General features: G+C 40.1%; 1 pseudogene; it reads right to left on the bottom strand.

Annotated features, from left to right (window-relative positions):
- Positions 1-431: 431 nt before the first annotated feature.
- LOC128643287 (uncharacterized) lies at positions 432-546 on the bottom strand (annotated as a pseudogene).
- Positions 547-5,647: the final 5,101 nt, after the last annotated feature.

Here is a 5,647-nt window from a genome sequence, read left to right on the forward strand (position 1 = left end):
AATACACATCCTCCAGGTCTATGGTCACCATGAACTGACCCTCTTGGACCAAAGGAAGAAAGGAACCATTGGTTTCCATTTTGAAGGACGGTACCCTGAGAAAACTTATTGAAACACTTTAGAGCTATCATAGGACGAAAAATGACCTCTGTTTCAGGAATCACGTACCGGAATGAATAGAATTCTAGACCCTGTTCCCGTAGAGGAACTGGAACTATCCCTCACAGGGAAGAGAGGTCCCAAACGCACTTTAAAAATGCCTTACTGTTATCTGGCCTGCAGATAAAAATGAGAGGAGGATTCTATGTAGAAAATCTGAGATACTGTGTCCGCAGCCTATCTGGGAAATCTCGTATCCATGTTTGAAGGTGAACAGAGTGTTTCCACACCCCACCTGGACCTATCCCGGATTGGGGCAAACTCCTTTAAGTCTATTCACCTGGTGTTCCCAGGGGGACTCCTATCCAGGTACTGACCAGGCCTGGCCCTGCTTAACTTCCGAGATCAGATGGGATCGGGTGCATTCAGGGCAGTGTACCCGTAACATCAGGAATATTTCTGGAGGATCAGGATCAAACAAGGTCTTACCCTTGTTAGGAAGCGCCAGACTCAAAGGAAAAATCCACTGACCATAAACATAGTCACAACGCCCGGCGGGCTAGCACATCAAAGCCAGATATCTTGGCTCTCTGCTTAAAAATTTGCATGGTAACGTTAGATATAAGAGAATTGGCTGGCTTAACGGCCTTAATTCTGTTCTGGATCTGCTCCAAAGGAGTCCCTACCAAATTGGATCAAACAAGGCATCGCACCAATAAGATGCCACACTTGACACAGTGGCCAAAAAAACTTCCATATAAGCCTTCAGCTTAGTCCAATGATCCTGAAAAGAACAGCTATCCTCTCTAGAAATCGTAGTTCTCTTAGCCAGAGTAGAAATGCCCTACTACTTTAGGCACCATGCGCCATGATATTTAATGGAGTCAGGAATCCCTGACTTCTCTCATTCCTGTGAAAATCTCCTAGCATGGTCTGGAAAACCTCCCACAGAGGAATCCTAGTATATAAAAAGTTTACTAGATTCTTTAGGGTTGACAACAACATATGTATCGGAGTTGCTCCAAAGTAGCCAAAACCTCCTATAACAAAATACGAGGTGTACTAGCATACATCTGAAGATTACCACTTCAGTATCAGATAAAGGAATTATACTGACCAAATCAGAGATATCACCCTCAGAAGCTACCAGTGAATCCACCTCATTATACTTATGAGGGAGAGCAACCTGTGTAGCAGAATGTGAATCAGAAACATTACTATCCGAATCTTTAGGGGCCTCATGCGTTTTCTTAATATAATAGTAAAGGCAGATAAAGCTGCAGATATCACAGAGAATACCTAAACTTCAAAATCTGCAGGCAATACACTCCTACAGGAGATTGAGAGGAACCGCAGGGAACTGCATGCGACACCATAGAGGCTTGGGACATTTAAGAAGATAACGTGGCAATGCCTGAACAGCATCATCCTAGGAGACATGGGGCTCAGAGTGCAACAAGCTATGTATACATTCAATAGCTTGGCCCAAAATATGCAACACCAAATTGCATAGACAAATTATGTCCTGAGAGACAAGGGGCTCAATAAAAAAAAATTAAAAATATATATTTTTATCTTTAAAAGTGTTATTTAAATATAAGGGTCTTAAACGTTTGCACAAACAATTTTATCCTCAAGAGCCATTAACCATTTCTAGTTACAGATCCCTGTTCCCAAACCTAGACCAATTAAATGTCTACCACTAAAATAAAGTGGTATCTAATATAAGTACAGCAAGGCACAAATACATAAAATCTATTGCTTCCGAAATTATATACAGTCATAATCAGAAAGCCGCGCCATTCTCAGCCAGAGAATGAGGCGGGGTTACATAACTAGCCTCAGAGAATGCCAAAAATTGCGCTGCTCCATCTTAGAGAAGAAAGAGGCGTGAACATAAAATCGGCAAGGAAATGAAGCGCATATATACATTGCGCTTCATTCCGCCAAAAGACAAAGGCTAAAATCGGCTGCAAAACAATGTGGAGAACCTTGCAGCGTTAAAACACATTGAGCCACTGACTTAACTCTGCCCCGTTAAAATAATGGAAATCTGAAAAGCCCCACAGAAGAGCCTTTAAGAGAAAGAGCTCCCTTTCTAACAAATCTGTGTAGGACTTAGAGGGGCTGCCAAGCATCAGCTAGCTTAAAGGCAGACAAAGTCAAATAAATGAATCAGGGTATAATAAACCCCTGATGTTTGTTCTAGAAATGCCAAGTAATAAAGACTTTAAACTGAGACACCGTAAAATGATAACACCTTCCTAGCCATAAAGGAGTTAAACCCTAATCTCTATGTCACATACACTTGTAGTGCCTGCCCACTGCCATTAAACAACCTTTTATTAAGGATTTAGTGTCCCATATAAAGTACAGAGGGTCCTTAACCCCTTCAGTGCCAGCCTCCTAGCCCCAGAAGACAAAAAAGGCACTTACCTGCACATCTAGCTTTCCGACAGCAGGACAGCTCAACCGGTATGAGAGGATGCAACTCCTCACAGAGATCTGTAGAAGAAAGAAAGAATAGAGTAAACCTACTCCGGCTTTCTATACTAGGGCAGCAACATGTTAGGAAAACGAAGTGAGGCCCACCTTACAAGTTCCTAACTGCTTAAAAGCCACCACTGCCCTACTGAAGAGACTAAAGTGGAGCACGGCTACACCCAATCTTGAGAAGAAAGATCAGAGTAAACCTACTCTGGCTTTCAAAATAATAAAATCTTGATTGAAGTGAAATAAATCCAATTTTCTTCAGACAAAAAAACTTCACATCCTCCATGCATCAAGGCAAAGAGAATGACTGGGGGTTGTGGGAAGGGACGTGCTCTTTGCCTCCTCCTGCTGGCCAGGAGTGATATTCCCAACAGTAAATGATGAATCCGTGGGCTTACCATATTGTTAACAATGCACAAGAGGATTCTGGGTAAGATAGGCAAAATCTCAGATTTTTTGCTTCAAATACTGTTTCAACACAGTGATCCCTTAATAGGGTGATTGCAGCCATACAGAAACCATTGCTAGACAGCCTGTTTCGTTACTTTTAGAACTCGTCATTAGCAGATAGATTTATGGTTGCTGCTTCTGTAAAGCTCATTTCAGAGTTAAAGGGATAGGAAAGTCAAAATTAAACTTGCATGATTCAGATAGAGCATGCCATTTTAAGACACTTTTAAATTCAATTCTATTTTCAAATGTGCTTCGTTCTCTTAGTATACCTTGTTAAAAAAATGAATATGCACATATCATACACTAGTGGGAGCTGCTGCTAATTGGTGCCTGCACACATTTGTCTCTTGTGATTGGCTAAATAGATATTTTCAGTTTCCTGTCAGTAGTGCAATGCTGTCCCTTCAGAGAATTAAGAAAATTTGACAATAGAATTAAATTGGAAAGTTGTTTAAAATTGTATGTTCTATCTGAATCATAAAAGAAAATTTTGGGGTTTACTATAAATCAAAACTCATTAAAATTATGGTGGAGATAAAAATATGAAATTAAAATCCTCCACGTCTCAAAAGTAAATCAATACAATTTTTTTGCATAGGAAATTAGCACATCCAGGCAAGTACCCTGCTTGCTTTTCCCCAGTAAAACTCCATGTACATTGTTACCAATGCAAATTCACCTAGATTACAAGTTTTGCATTCGGGTTTTAACGCTGAAAAAATGGTAATTTCACCGCAGCCACTACAAGTCTTGTCAGTATAGCTGTACTGCAAGCCTTTTAGTCTGTAACGCAACGTCAGTCCCGCACACGTAAAAATTATGTTTTTTCATGGGACTTCCATAGCACCGGAAATACAAGTTTTGCGGTGAGGCGAAAAAGCTTGCGTTCCAGCCTATACCGATAAGATCCGTTTCGCAATCTGAGAGCAGTAGTTATGAGTTTTACACTACAAAATTGTTAAATAAAACTCATAACTAAACTGTTACAAAGTACACTAAACACCCATAAACTACCTATTAACCCCTAAACCGAGGCCATCCCACATCTCAAATACTATATTAATATTAAAGTTATTAACCCCTAATCTGCTGCTCCCGAAATTGCTGCCACTAATAAAATGTATTAACCCCTATTCCGCTGCTCCACGACATGGCTGCCACTATACTAAAGTTATTAAGCCCTATTCCCCGGCACCCCAACAACACCCACACTATAATAAATCTATTAACCCCTATTCCGCCGCTCCGACACCGCCGCTACTATAATAAACCTATTAACCCTAAACCTCTGGCCTCCCACATCACTACCACTAAATAAACCTATTAACCCCTAAACCACCAGCCCCCCACATCACAACAACCTAAATTAAACTATTAACCCCTAAACCTAACCCTAAACCTAACACCCCCTAAATTTAGCATAATTAAAATAGAGCTAAATTAAAGTTACAATTGTTAATTAAATAATACCTATTTAAAACTAAAAACATACTTACCTGTGAAATAAAACCTAAGCTAGCTACAATATAACTAATATATATATTGTAGCTAGCTTAGGTTTTATTTTTATTTCACAGGTAAGTTTGTATTTATTTTAACTAGGTAAACTAGTTAGTAAATAGTTATTAACAATTTACTAACTACCTAGTTAAAATAAATACAAATTTACCTGTAAAATAAAACCTAAGCTGCCTTAAAATAAAACCTAACATTACAAAAAAAATAACAAACACTAAAATTACAACCCCAAAATAAAAAACCCAAATCTATAATAAACTACCAAGGGCCCTTAAAAACAGAATTTATGTTTACCTGATAAATTTCTTTCTCCAACGGTGTGTCCGGTCCACGGCGTCATCCTTACTTGTGGGATATTCTCTTCCCCAACAGGAAATGGCAAAGAGCCCAGCAAAGCTGGTCACATGATCCCTCCTAGGCTCCGCCTACCCCAGTCATTCGACCGACGTTAAGGAGGAATATTTGCATAGGAGAAACCATATGGTACCGTGGTGACTGTAGTTAAAGAAAATAAAATATCAGACCTGATTAAAAAAACCAGGGCGGGCCGTGGACCGGACACACCGTTGGAGAAAGAAATTTATCAGGTAAACATAAATTCTGTTTTCTCCAACATAGGTGTGTCCGGTCCACGGCGTCATCCTTACTTGTGGGAACCAATACCAAAGCTTTAGGACACGGATGAAGGGAGGGAGCAAATCAGGTCACCTAAATGGAAGGCACCACGGCTTGCAAAACCTTTCTCCCAAAAATAGCCTCAGAAGAAGCAAAAGTATCAAACTTGTAAAATTTGGTAAAAGTGTGCAGTGAAGACCAAGTCGCTGCCCTACATATCTGATCAACAGAAGCCTCGTTCTTGAAGGCCCATGTGGAAGCCACAGCCCTAGTGGAATGAGCTGTGATTCTTTCGGGAGGCTGCCGTCCGGCAGTCTCGTAAGCCAATCTGATGATGCTTTTAATCCAAAAAGAGAGAGAGGTAGAAGTTGCTTTTTGACCTCTCCTTTTACCTGAATAAACAACAAACAAGGAAGATGTTTGTCTAAAATCCTTTGTAGCATCTAAATAGAATTTTAGAGCGCGAACA

Source organism: Bombina bombina, chromosome 12 (genome assembly GCF_027579735.1).
Source record: "Bombina bombina isolate aBomBom1 chromosome 12, aBomBom1.pri, whole genome shotgun sequence".
In the NCBI taxonomy this organism is placed as follows: domain Eukaryota; kingdom Metazoa; phylum Chordata; class Amphibia; order Anura; family Bombinatoridae; genus Bombina; species Bombina bombina.